Below are 15,171 nucleotides of genomic sequence, written 5' to 3' on the forward strand. Positions count from 1 at the left end.
GCAGATGCCTCCAGATGCACTGCTCTAAATTGGCGCTGTAACTCCATGTGTCCTCTGGCTGAGCCTGTGTAACCTGAAGCCAACTGAAAGGAAACATCTGCCAAGCCTGGACTGGAGAACATTCTGTAGTACAGATGACCTCTACTGAAAGGCTGTGGAATTGTTCCAGATTTAAAAACATCAAAAAGATACGACACGTATGAACTGAATGTATGGCCCTTCACAGGGTCTTGTAGTGGTGAGGGAAAAGTGTTAAAAGATATTATTAACAGCACTGGATTATGAACTATAGGCTAAGCTGTTGTCTTTGTTGTTAAGTGTTCTGCTTTGGAGGACTAGCTTAGCACTGGGAGAGTGCGCCCTTACTCTCTTTTAAAAAGATTCATTTTATTGGTATTGATGTGAATGTGTGTGTGTCTGTGTGGGAGCATGGGCATTTGAGTGTAGTGCCCTTGGAGGCCCCAGCGGAGGGTGTTAGAGTTAACAGGTAGTTATGAGCTGCCTGATGTAGGTGCTGGGATCTAAACCAAGGTCCTTTGGTAGGGAAGTAGGCAGTCTTAACTGCTGAGCCGTTTATTGTTAAGACATATCTACTGAAGTATTTAGGAGAATGACATTCTGAAGTGGTTGAGAAAGCAAATGGGGCAGTATACTGAGAGTTAGTGGGCAGTAAGGGTAAGGTAGGGTAGTGAGGGAAACGAGGCAAGCCTCTGAGTCTTCATGAGATTTCTGATATGATGGATAGAATAGTAGTTTTCATTGCAGGCATTGTCATCGCTAGTATTAGTGTTAATGTTTTCATTGTATGGCAGAATGAACCTTCAGTATCACCCATGTTACCTCTGTTGTTTCTCTGAGTTATTTGGGGGGATTTTGGGCCCCACTGTGTGGGTTAGAGTGGTGTTCCCTTACTCTTTGTGTCTCTGTTGAGTCCTACCATGTTGTTCCTTGAGTTTATGCTGACTGCCATCACATTTTGGCCCATTTCAGAACACAGCATGCCTTTCACATTTCCCTGTCAATACTCAGCCTTTTGTGCATCTCACGGCCTCTAGGCACTGTGGTGAATCCCTCACTGAGCTTCAGGAAAAGTACATCATGAGCTTCAAGTTCGAAATACCTTTGGCTAATACTGTATGGATAGTTTCTTTCAGTCTGTATTTTCAACCAAGGGTTATGTTAGAGTGTTTTAGGCTTTTAATCCACTCATCATGAAGGAGAAAAATTAATGAAGTCTGTTCATCTGTGGGCCTTAATCTCTTTGGAAACATCTTGTAAACAGCACAGTATACCAACTGGTGGTTTCTCCTCATTGTTTAGTGTGAGCTTTAGTGGGAGCGAAGAAGTGATATCTTAGCAAGAATATACCACTTAATCTTTTCAAAAAGGATAATACATATTCAGGAAGATTTAAAAGTAGGTAGATGGCTGTTGGGTCAACAGGCTGGTGGCTTGGAGCACACAAGATACTGTGGAGGCAGTGGGAGGAAGAGTCACCAAAGGAGGCATGGACTGTTGGCTGGGACACAGCTGCGTGAGCTGAAACCAATGAGCTCACGAACACTGAGGTGAGAGGTGTGATGGCAAGCAGCAGAAGGGATCTGGTGTTGGTGTGGTAGGGAGATAGGTGACTCATAGGAGCCTGGGTATTCACAAGGGACTGATATTCCTGAGAAGTGAGGGTTTGGGGAAAGACACTGTGAAGCAGGTATCCCATCTGAACTGGGTTCAGCAAACTCTTGACAAGTGTCGTAGACAGAATAATGGCCCTTCTCCTCCATCAGTGCCCTAACCTGTGGCATCTGTGACTGTGCTGCCTTACATGGCAAAAGGTACTTTGAGAGTCTAATTAAACTAGTGACATTTGAGGCAGAGATAATGTAGTTAATCTAGGTGGGCTCACGGTAGTGACAAGTTTTTCATTAAGTGGAAGAGGGAACTAGATCATGAGAGATGACTGGGAGATGCTAAGATGTTGGCTTTCAAACTGGAAGGAAGACAAGCCATGGACAGCAGAAGTAAACGTGGAAGCTAAACATGGAAGGAAGTGTGTTCTTTCTATGGTCCCCTAGAGGCCTGGAACCCTGACAACACCTTGATTTTGGCTCAGTGAAAGCAGCTTTTGATTCATGACCAGCAGAACCACAAGACACTGAATTCTTTGAAGGCACTGAGCATGTGACAATTTGTCACAGTGACACTGAGGAACTAACACACTGAACAAGCACTACATGGTGCTAGGACGCGTGAGGCCAAGATTTGACTCTAATCTGTACATGATTATCATCCCAGTGGCCCAAGTTGGTGATCCCTAGATTTTAATGTTTAGGGAAGTTATGTGGAAAAACTTCCCAAAATGCAGAGTCCAAGGGACAGCACTGGGGTAGCTCTCAATGACTACATGTCCAAGTAATTCACAGGTGAGGGGAGGTAGGTCTGGAGACTATACTTTTTTCCATCAAGACCCAGGATGTCTGTCTGTTATAAAGCTGAGGAATTATAAACATCAAATGATTATAATGGCAAAAAGGTTATGGTTTGGGGCGTTGAAAATGCTTGGCAGCAACATCTGGATTGAAAATTTTAAGGATCAGAGACCTGTGAGTGGTGAGATCTGGTGGTCCGGGCTCTTATTGTTGTTTTGATAATGAAAGCAGAGGACACAAGTGACAACAGTGTGAGGCTGAAAAAACACCAAGTCCAGGTGCTGAGGCTGACTGCTTAGATGCTGGTGGAGTTGGTAAGAAGCACACATCGCCGGAACTCTCCCTTCTCCTCCTAGATTGAAATAAAGACCCTGATGAAAAGAAATAATTTAAAAAATCTCTCTTAGGTCTTCTACTTGTCAGGTCTATTATTTGTATATAGAACAGATCATCTGGAAGCCCAAACAGATAACAAGCTTAAAGCAAACAGCCATCTGTAAGCCAGAAATGGGAAGATTCCCCAGGAGGGTCCCCAGGAGTGTGTGTTGAGCAGGTATCCTTAACCTTCCTTGACTATTAGAGAAAAGCACATCTTTAGGACTTTGTGCATCATATCATCATTATATCTCTATGTCTGTCTGTCTGTCTGTCTGTCTGTCTATCTACCTATCAATCCTATATCATCTACCTCTATCTATTCTCTATCATCATTTATCATATCTATCTATCTATCTATCTATCATTTATCTTCCATAATAATTCCAGTCATACCAGGAAACACTTTATATTAAAATTGTAGTTGTGAAATGGGAATGATTTTGTCCTCTTTGGGTCATGTCACAATGTTGGGAGACTTTTTAAAAAATTCTCATGTCTCAAGGGGAGTGGCTACTGGCATGGTGTGGTGGACAGAGGCTAGGGATGCTTTCAGAGACGCTGCATATAGAAGGTATCACCTACAATGCCTCACTGCCAGCCAGGGCTGAAAAACCATGGAAAAGTACAGTGGGTTGAGTTTCGAAGTCATCAAAATCATCTGGGCAACTTTCTAGGAAAAAGATTCATGACTCCCTCTCTCCTCCCCTCTTCTCTTTGATTCCTGATTGAGTGAGTCTGGGAGGAGGCTGAAGACTTGCTATTTAGCAAGTTCTGAGGTAACGGTCATGCAGTTAGTGTAGTGGCCATACTGAGAACATTTGCAAAAGGACAAACACCTTCCCATAACTCCCTACTCCATGCTTTCCCTCACATTTAATTAGGTGTGTTAACAAAACTCTCTCAGACATAGGCTAGCCTCTCCCCTTCCCTTAGTTATAATGCCACACTGAAAACACAGTTCTTTCTGTGGCCTGATGGTTCCCTTTGACTGTGTGGATTTGGCATCGTTTACATGAGTCCAAGGACTTATGAGAGAGTTGTTGGTCTGGGGAGATTGTAGAGTTGGAACACGTGAAAAGTGGAAAGAAAAGAAACTGTCGTTTTTGTTGTATTTAATGCCCTCCCAACCCCTAGCCATGGAAACTCAGCACACCTGTCCAGCATGGTGTATTTTTTGGAAAACAAGCAAACAAACAACAAACAAAAACAAGGTGTTCTAGTCAAGATGGTCGTCTCAGGTTACTTTTCACTGTTGTTGCCCCAGCAGGCTTCAAAAGTGTGCTTCTCAGCCTTCCTGATGCTGCAACCCTTTAATACAGTTCCTTACATTATGGTGACCTCCAACCATAACATTATTTTATTGCTACTTTATAGCTATAATTTTGCTACTGTTATAAATCGCAATGTAAATATCTGATATGTGACCCCAAGGGGTCAAAACCTACAGATTGAGAACTGCTGCTCCAAAGATCTGCCCCGCCCCCCAGCATTATAATCTTCATCTTTTCTCAATGAATTGTGTCTCCAACTCCTGTTCATTCAGCCTTGAGGGCACAGCTTACTCACTTCCATCAGACCGCACATCGAGACCTTGGTTAGAGAAGGTGACTGCATAGACACAGCATGGGGCAGAGGCAAGGGTGGGAACTAATGGCCTGGGCACAAGAGTAAGTTGGGCCATGGAGTGCTCAGAAACTCCAGATCAGAAAGCACTGGCTATTGAGGTCAAAATGAAATGTTGGGTGAGCATCCAGGTCAAATGTCAGAAGAAGACTGCGGGGTCTAGGAAGTGAGGTCTGGTGTTGGCCCTTCCTACATGACTTCTGCTGGGCAAATGAATGCAGCAGGTGCCGACTTTGGAGTATGGAGCTGGTTAGTCTGAAGAACTGGACACACTCAAGGTGGAGACCAAACCTTCTAGATATCTCCCGAGTAGTTGACGTAGAGAAGGTGACACAGGGTGTTTCAGAAGCTCTGCGAATACCGTGAAGACATGTTTAGTTCTTGCTTTGTAGATAGTCATAATGGACAATTTATACTCTTCTCTAGCCTACAGCTAACCAAGGCCAGCCATAGACAGCTGACTCCCCCCCAGCGGCCAAGCAAAGTGATTCTTCCTCATAGTAGAAAAAAGGAAGCAGGAACCTGCACTCGGTCTTCAAGACCCTTTCAACCCTTTCAACAAAGTATGAGGCAGTTTGGGTCACATGTTGGCAAGTTCTTTGGATGGTTAATTATTATTATTTTTTCCATAGAAAGAGAATCACTTAGCCTCCCACTATGAGGTTGTGTCTGCTAAAATGTAGGCCCTCTTTCAGGAGAGTCTTTAAAAAAAAAAAAAAACATTGTTTCCCTTTCAAATATTAAAAATTCCCACTATACTAAGATGTTCATTCTTTCCTCTCTTAATTTGCAAATTCTAGGAAGGGAGAGTGGATTTTTCATTTTGGTAGTATGAGGCACCATCTATTTAATGTCTGTGACACTCACCAGGTATGCATCTTGGCGTCAGAGTCTCCACTTTACCTCTGTGCGAGCCACCTCTGAGTTACACATAAAATGGTAGTGTATTTCCAAAGAATGTCCCGCTCTCAGAATAGGGTTGAATTGTACCTAGCACACTGAAGAGCCAGGAAAAGCTGGGCAGCAGCTGGAGCCAGCAACAGACCCAGATGAAGGTCCAGGTTGGTTTAAGGGTTACAAGGGCTTAGAAGTCCTCGGCTACCACCTGCATCAGACACCCTGGGAGGGAGGCATTGGTGGATTCCAGCATCCTAAAGCATTAAGAACAAAGCTGTCAGTGTGGTACTTGTAATACAAGATACAGGGTCTAACTCCTGCACTGTCATTTGGCTAGAGCCAGACCAGAGATTGCCTGTCCCTGGGATGTGATAAATGCCTTAGACTTTGTGTTTAAGTACATTAAAAAAAAAATTTTTTTTTTTAAAGTATGCTCTTCCTTAAGATCTTTTATTCTCTTCCTAGAATCCCAGTCTCCATCTGTACCCTGCCTGGCCTGTGCTCAGCAATTTAGTCCTGCCTGCCCCCTGCAGCGTTTTTCTGTAGCGACCTCCTCTCTGTACCCACAGTGGCTGCTTAGCGAGTGTGGCGAGAGCCTCTCCGCAGCGCCCACTAGGTGCCGCCTGTGAATGGCGCAGGCTCTCCACTCTGTGATTAGTTTTTTCCTTCCCCTCAGATCCTCATCCTAAGAGTGCCTGGAGATTTTTTTTGTGTGTCTAGTTTCCTTACTTTCTTTTCTTTCCATAAAGGAGCAGACATTGATTGATGTTTCTGCTCAGTTGAGGAGGAAAACATCCCAAACCCTGCATAAGCCCAGCACCTTCAGATTTCCGGGTAGGATCCTCACAGCTTTACAAATGTAAACAAAATCCCCCCAAGCCTGGTAAAACTGAGTTTGTAAAATTTCTGGAAAGAAGACTGCAGGCAGGTGAGATCGTCTTTCATGACCAGGTGGATCGTGAACTTGAGTGCGGTTCAATCACCTGGGAGGGATGGTGAGCGCACAAATCTCTGAGTTTTTGCCCCACACTTTCTGACTTAGGTCTTGGAAAGGGGACTAACAACTTTCGTAGCAGGGCAACTGCTAGTCTGGGACCTCATACAGCCCAACAGTGTTGAGTTATTTGTGGAAGAGGGGAAACAGTGAGGGAGCGGCAGAGATCGCACTGTAATCGGTATAAACAGATTGCCTCTTAGGCTGCAGCCAAAGGCGCTGTGCCTCTTTCTGATTAGATTCCCCCAGCCTTCTCCTTGCTGGAATGCACGCTCTGCTTTTGTTAGATAAATGCACTAGCAACTCAGGGACAAATACCCAGGCAGCTGGCCCATCGCAGGGGATGTGGGGAGCTGATTTATTTAAATTTGCTTGATTGTTTTTCTAGTAGGGAAATGAAACAGTCTTGCTGTATCGCAGGTGTTCAAGTGGCTTTTAAATGGCTGAGTACTTAAAGTGACAGTCAAGTCAATGTTAAGAAGGTTCTGTCTGTCTATCTATCTATCTATCTATCTATCTATCTATCTATCTATCTATCTATCTTACATTTATTGTCAGGGCTTCCTGAATATCCTGGATCATTAAAATAAAAGAGTGAGATGGTAGGTATGTGATGTATACATTGGGAATATAATTATTCTAGATAGTCTCAAATTGTTCTGAGCCCGGTGTGTGTGACTTGGCCTCTTCCTGTAGCTTATCCGATGCTGTGCTGCCACCTTTCCCTTCTCTTGAACTATTCTGTGTATCACAAGACAGATTAATGTGACCATCTCTGCAATATAAGTGAGAGCGGAGGTCCAGGAAGTTAACTGATAGGCAGTTACCAGCTTGGCGTCCGCACTGGAGACAGGAAGTCCTCCAACCTGAGTTCCTAGGCTGTTTCTAGTTCTCAGCCCTGCCCTTCAACCTTTACTGTATTAAAGCATCGCTCCCGCAAATTCCCACTAAGACAGGGACCTCCTGAAGAAGTGGTTATCTTTTGCATACTGAAATATTCACTTCTTGGGTTGAAATCATGGCAGGTAGGCAGGCAGGCAGGCAGGCAGGCAGGCAGGTAGGCAGGCAGGCAGGCAGGCAGACATTTTCCATTCTCACAATGACTGTGAAATCCCTTCCGTAAGAACATAAAGGTTTTGTTCTATTCTGGCCCTAATTTCAGAACAATATGCCGGCAAATGCACCGCCACCCACCGGAAAAAGATCACAGGGTGACTGACAAGGTGAGGTCTTTGTTTGGTTGTATTTCAAATCTTTAGCTTTCCAAAATCCTTAACACTTTGGCTATAAATCACTAAAAGGTGGATGTTCTCTGAAATGAATTTTGCATGAAATGTCAGCCAGCGTCTAGGGGACAGCTACAATATTTACGACTGGTGGTATTTCTTAGGGGAGGTAAAAGAAAATGAGGCCAATGCAGTTTCGCTTAGTTCTCAGGGCTGGGGGGCGGGAGGGGGGAAGAAAGGGAAAGCTGAAGGGCAAATCTTCCTTTATTCATGGTGTTTTCTTTCTGCTGTTTTCAGTGCAAATAAAAATTGCTATTCTCAAAGCAAAGGGGTTGGGAGTGTTTATCCATATGGGCAAAGCATGGGTCTTTAGAGGAATTTCGGGCAGCTGTTTGAGGGGGCGATAAACAAACCTGAAGCTATTTATGGGATGTACTTGTTAAGGGGAGATTGTTTTCACAAGGCCCTCTTTCTGAAGGACAGACAGCTTTGTCCTAGTCGCAGCTCCTGGGAGTTTTGGAAACTACCAGGTTTCCACACTGGGAGAAAACCACTGTGTTTATTTGGGGGAGGAAATGGTGTGGAATTAAAGTGACATCCCCGTGTCCCTCATCATCAGCAACACACCTCTGCCTGCCATTTGCCGGTCTGACATCAAGTTTGGTTTCCAGCTCTTTCTGCCAACGTTCTCACTCACTGTCTTATGGCCCCATCCCACGGGCCACTTTTTTTTTTTTTTTTAATGGCTTCTGTTCTTCATTGGAGCTTGACAATGATTGTGTTGAGTCTGCAGTCTGGTGTCATTGCACATTTTCTATCTATGGCACATGTTCTTCCATTCTCTCTACCACCCACGTAGCTCTTGTTACAAACAAAAATTATTATTGAAATAAGTCACATATATATGTATTTTTTTTTTACCAGTTTACATGTACAGTTTGAGGACTCCTGTGGTCTGTAGGGGGTCATACAACCATCACTGCAATCTAAGTCTAGAGTATTTTTTAATCATCCCCAAATGAAATTCCACAAGCATTAATATTCATATTGGGGGGATACCTTTGTCTAGATATGCAGTTTTTCTATTTTTTTAAAATTAAGCTTTTAGTTAGCACACAAAGTAATGGAGTTCATCACGGCATCTTCATGTGTATGGTTATTGTATTTCGTTGCCATCAATTCCCCTCCCCCACGCAGCTGGTTCCCTGTCTCCACTCAGTCTTGCCTTCTGCTCTCTTACCAGGTGTATCCCATTACTGTATTACCCACTTTTAAAAGATGGCTTCCTCTCTTCTGACGATCACTTTCTAATTTGGGGACCTCCTCTCACATGTATAAATATGCACATAGGTACAAATGTATAAGTTAAAATGTAGTTTTGCATGTATGTGGTATTTGTCTTTCTGAGTTTGGCTTATTTCATTTAAAATCATGATGTCCAGTTTCATCCAGTTTCCTGCAAATGTCATGCCTTCATTTTTTTTTTTCCTGGCAGCATAGAGTTTCATTTTGGGTATGTATCACATTTTATTTTATTTTTTCATTCATCTGTGGGTGGACATGAAGGCTGATGGAGTTTCCTGAATTTTGTGACTATATAGTAGTGAACATGGGTGTGCAATAGGTTCTGTGCTGTTTACTTAGAGTCTTTTGAGACTATAATGTGACCCCAAATGCTATAGCTGGGTTTTGGAGGTTCTGGTTTTAGCTTTTTCTTTTCAGCTTCCATACTGATTTCCATCGTGGCGGCACAAGCTGACATTCTCACCAGTGGTGTATAGAGCTCCCTCTTGCCTCACAACCTCACTAACACTTGCCATTTGTTTTCTTGGCGGGAGCAGTTCTAACTGGAGTGAAATGGAATGTCAGTGCAGTTCTCACTTGTGTTTCCCTGAAGGCTAAGGATGCTGAACACAATTCCAAGTATTTATTGGTTATATTTGTATTTCTTGGTTTGAGAGTTGTCCATTTTTTTTTTGGTGTGTGAACTATTTTATTAGTTTGTGAACCGTATCTATCAGTTTGATGATTTTATTGCTTTGCTATTTAATTTTTCAGTTCTTCCTGTATCCCAGACAATAATCTGGCTTGATATACATTTGAAAGAAGACAATTCTCCCTCATTCTGCAGTTGATGTCTTTACCTTGACAACTGTTTCTTTTCCCTCCCAGAGCTCCTAAGTTTCACATGGTTCCACTTGTTAGCTCTTGGGAGCATTTTCTGGGTTATCGGAGTCCTTCGAAGGAACCCGTTTCCTACCTGTTCCTTTATTTTGAAATGTTTTTCTTTAGTGGTTTTCAAGTTTTATGTCTTAACATAAGGCCTTTGCTCTGTGCTGAGGTGGTGTTTGTGTGGGATAAGAGAGAAGGCTCTAGGTCCATTCTTCTACACATGGAAACCCAGGGTTCCCAGCAGCCTCTGGTGAAAAGGCTGCCTGGTCTCCACTGAGCATCCTTGACCTTTGTCAGAAACCAGGGGTCAGTAGCCACGTGGGTTCATGTCCAGCTCCTGTCTTCTGTCTCACTATTGTGTACATCCATTCTCGTGCTAGAACCATGCTGGCTTGGTCATTGTAATTTTGTAATGCCATGTGAGGTTGAGTATTTTGATATATCTAGCATTTTTCTTTCTATTAAGGATTTTTTTTTTTTAATATTTGGGGGAACTTCTGTGCTTCATAGAAATTTTAGAATTTTTATTTTATTTTATTTTTAATTTTTAATTTTTTTTTTTCTGTAAAGAACAGGATGGGGGGGGGCGGGGATTGTGTTAAATCTAGATCGTTTTGGTGAAGTAGCCATTTTCACAAAATTCTGCCAATCTACTATCTTCGGTGTGTCAACAGCTTCACAGTGGCAATATTTTACTTTGTTGTTTATGCTCATTCCCAGCATCTAATTGCTTTTGAATATGTTTCTTTCCTCGTCTTCATTGTTTGCGTGTTTGCTAATGATAGACAGAGGAGCTCCTTATTTTTGTTTGTTAATTTTCCATCCTGCGACTTTGCAGAAAGAGTTTTCTGGTGGAGTCTTATACTCCATTTTCATTCCTGCCAGCAATAATCTTGCTTCTTGTTTTTAAGATTAATTTCTTTTTATTTTATGCACGTGGATATTTTGCCTGCATGTTATGGCTCCGCACCAAGCATATGCATGCAGTGCCTGAGGAGACCAGAAGAGGGTGCTATATCCTCTGGAACTGAAGTTACAGATGGTTGTTAGCATCTTTTGTGAGTGTTGGGAACTGAACCCAGGTCCCCTCCAAGGGCAACAAGTGTTCTAAACTGTGGAGCCATCTCTCCAATCCCTGATTTTGCTTCTTTAATTTAACCTTTTATTCTTCTCTTCCTTGATCAGTTTGGATAAAAGTTTGCCTTTTTTCTCCCCTCTTTTTAGAATGCCCCTCCCCGAAAGACAGGGTCTTTCAAGCCTTGACTGTCCTGAAACTTGCTCTGTAGGCCAGGATGGCCTCAAACCCATAGAACTCCTCCTGTCTCTGCCTCCCGAGTGCTGGGATTAAGGTGTGAGCCATTACTGCTTGGGTTTTTTGCTCTTTTTAAAAAGCCAAATTTGGTGTCTTTCTATTATTGATAGCTACCCTCTCTGTTTTATTCCATTCATTCCTAACCTAATTCTTATTATAATATTCATTTGCTTTGGGTATGATTTCTCTAGTTTCTATTTGATTTGCAATTTTTATCTTTTAAAATACCATATGTCCATGCTGTAGATGTCTGACAGCTAATATATTTTGTTGTATTTGTGCTTTCATTCAATCTCAGGTATTTCCTAACTTCCCACTGAGTCTGCTTCTGACCCACTTGGCTGGTTAGGAGTTGTGTTTAACTTTGGCCTGTGTGTGGATGTCTTGCATTTTTACGCTGTTGGTTTCTAATTTGATTCTATTGTGTGGCTTTAGTCTTTTCATGTTTATTGAGACTTGTCTCATGGCTAAGAGAGTATTCTAGATGCACAGACAACACATGCATTCTGATATTATGCATAGTGCTGGAGACACCTAGGGATGCTGTGGGTATAGTCGCTTTGTAGGATTTTTTCAAATCATTTATTTCCATGTTGCTCTTTTGGTTATTTGTCAGATCCATTATCAAAAGTGTGGCATTGAAGTCTCAACATGTTGTTAACTATCTGTTTCTATATTTGTGCCAATTTTTGGTTAATGTTATTTTGGGTATCCTTTGGTGTGTATGTTGATGATTGCCAGGTCTTCCTAATGAATTAACTTTATCGTTATAAAATATTCTTTATGGGTAGTTTTTCTTCCCAAGTTGTGTTTATTCCAATTCTACTAGAGTTTCTGTTTATCTGGTATTTCTTTCCCCAACATCTTGCCTTCAGTCTGTGCATTTGATTGTAAAGGATATCTATTATAGCCATACAATTATATGTTGATTGGTAATAAAATGGCATGTTCACATTTTGATTATACTGTCGAATCTAATTTCACTTGTTGTTACCGATATAGTTAGGCTCATAACTTTGTTACATTTTATTTTCTGTGTCCCATGTCTTGTTTCTTCTTTCCTTTCTTTTTCTCTTTTCCCCCAGAGCAATGAGATTAATCAAAGTCAGGGCTTTGCACATGTTAGGCAAGTGTTTGACCTCTGAGCTACATTCCCAGCCCTCTCTACTTTATGTGTTTTTATTCTACTAAGTGGATTTTCCTGTTCTAATCTTTCAACTTTAATAACTATAACTTTTAGAGTATAGTCTAAAATGACTTTTCCATTTGTTCTGTAGCTTATTACATACACATTAAATTATCTAAATCTGCTTCATACTTACAAAAAATCAATTCCAATGACGCAGAGAAACTATTCCTATGCCACTTCATTCCTCACTCTCTTTTTTAAAAATTTTTAAAAATTAATTTATTCTTCTTACATCTCAATGTTTATCCCATCCCTTGTATCCTCCCATTCTTCCCTCCCTCCCATTTTCCCATTATTCCTCTCCCCTATGACTGTTCCTGAGGGGATTACCGCCCCCCCCCTCCTATATGCTCATAGGGTATCAAGTCTCTTCTCGGTAACCTGCTGTCCTTCCTCTGAGTGCCACCAGGTCTCCCCCTCCAGGGGACATGGTCAAATGCCTCACTCTCTTTTTATGTAATGTGTGCCACAAACTCAACACTTTATTTCTAAAGTATTATTTTGTATCATATTCTGTGTTCAGAATGCTGACAGAATTGAAAGATGCATGTGCGTGCATGCGCGCACACACACACATTATATTACTGTCCTTCTGTTGCCTCCTCCACTTCCTCTCCTCCCCTCTTCCATTTCCTGCCCTCCTCCACTTCCTGCCCTCCTCCACTTCCTGCCCTCCCCCACCTCCTCCCCTCCTCTGCTTCCTCCCCTCCCCTCCTCCACTTCCTCGCCTCCTCCTGCCTTCTCCCGCCTCATCCTTTCTATTCACAAACTCTTCGTTTTTGACTCTCCTGTCTTCTCTGAATCCAAGTTGCCCTCTGGTGTCATTTCATCACCACAGTAGAGTTTTGATGACATTTTTTCCCCCTTGATGACATCATTATCTTCATCTTGAATCTCAGATTAAAAAATTTCGTAGATTGATAAAATTTCAAGCTTGTTTTGGCAGTTGGCCAATGCCTCTATTTTGGTAAGTGTAGACATTAAAAAACAAAACAAAACAAAACATCAAACAATGATCCTTTATTATCAGTTTATAAACGTAAGGATCTTAATTACTTTATTTTTTATTTTTGGTTTTTCAAGACAGGGTTTCTCTGTGTAGCCTTGGACTTACATTGTAGACTAGGCTGGCCTTGAACTCACAGGAATTCACCTGCCTCTGCCTCCTGAGTGCTGGGATTAAAGGGGTGCACCCCACCATGCCTGGCCACCCCTTCTCTGAGCAGATAGGAAGTCTATAACCCCAGAGAAATAATGGTTCTTCCTAAGAAAATGCCACACTGTTAGAAGTGTGAGTTTCATGGAGGATGGGAAACTTGTTTCTCTGAGCAGCATTTGGGAACGTTGGGTTGGTGTGAGGTTGTCTTCAACAACTCACTCAGGGTGTATTTCTTGTGCATTGGGAAATGCACTGGGCACTCTGCTAATTCACTTGCCACCCATGAGGCAGATCTATTATTGTCAACATTACTTACAGTCATGGAAATAGACACTCAAAATGTTGAGCACCTTGTCAGCAGTTCCGCAGCGCCAGCGGCACACTTTTAGCCTCAGAGTTCTGGCTCGGGCATCTGTATCCTAATTGGCTGTAGTCTTCCATGGCAGACAGACTAAATGGGGTTCTAGACTCTGATGGGCTGTTAGAAGTTAACTCCCACTGAGACCTCGCGTTGCCAGGCACAGAGGGAAAAGAATTCAATGATGTGTTCCAGAAAAAACAAAAAAACAAAAAACAAAAAACTTTGGATCAGAGAATGGTAATGGCCACATATGTGCACCAAATTAGAGGTCATACCTGCTGTTTGGACAGAAATAATATAACAGGCTGGGCTTGCTATACAATTATCTGTTAAAGCCAAGTGTTTGGGTGGACATTTTGATTTTTTTTTCAGTCTTATATCCTGCAAATCATTGAGCCGCATTTTTTCTTTTTCTTTTTTCTTTTCTTTTTTTTGAGCCACATTTTTGAAATTTATTTGCTTGCTAATTTTCTTTTAAGTTGACATGTAATAATTTGAGCACATTTATGCACTTCCATAAATGTGATAATTCAATATGTATATACAACATGTAATGTGAGAGTCATTAACATTTCCATTTCCTTATTTGTTTCTTGATATTTGTGATTTTTGGACTCCTCTCTTCCAGGTCCTCATGAAGTGTATGCAATAGGTTGCTGTGAATTTTGATCACCCTATTGTGCCATAAAGCCCACTTACTCCTCCCAGTTAACTGCCTTTCAGACCCCATTACCTAACCTTCCTCCATCTCTGCTTCCCAAACCTTCTGGTCTCTGGTAGCCACTATTCTATTTTCTTTTAGGCCAATGTTTTAAGCTTCCACATGTGAGGGAGACCATGCAGTATTTCTGTATCTGATTTTACAGAATAAAATGACAGGATTACCAAGTCTTATTATGTAGTACCCTGACTAACTGTTTCTTCTAATTTTCTTCAGGTTTGTATTTTCATGGCTTTCCTGGAGTATTTTAGCAGTTCTCTAACTGGCATCCTTGCCTCCCCCCTAATTCATCCTGTGCATTGGCACTGAGTTCTTAAAAATAGATCTGAGAATATCACATCCTTTATTAGACCTTTCATTTATTTTAAAAATATTTTTCAGATGATTTTTTATCAATTTCTATTCAATTTCTTTTGTTAACTGATTTATTGTTCCAGCTTGAAAGAATTCAGATTTGTAATGAATTTTGCTTTTAATGTAGTCATTTTCATTTTATTCATGGGCTTGCTTTTTTTTCAGTTTAGTTTCTCTTTTTAAAATTTGACTGAGATATAATTATATTACTTTTCCTTTCCCTTTCCTTCTTCCAATATCTCACCCCAATCCCCCCTATCCCCACCATCCTGCCAACTTCGGCTCCCAATTCAAGGTCTTTCTCTAATGCTCTGAAAGTATTTTCTAAATTAAATGGTTGCTTGGTGCTTCCTTGCTGG

This window comes from Acomys russatus, chromosome 5, assembly GCF_903995435.1.
Source record: "Acomys russatus chromosome 5, mAcoRus1.1, whole genome shotgun sequence".
NCBI lineage: Eukaryota > Metazoa > Chordata > Mammalia > Rodentia > Muridae > Acomys > Acomys russatus.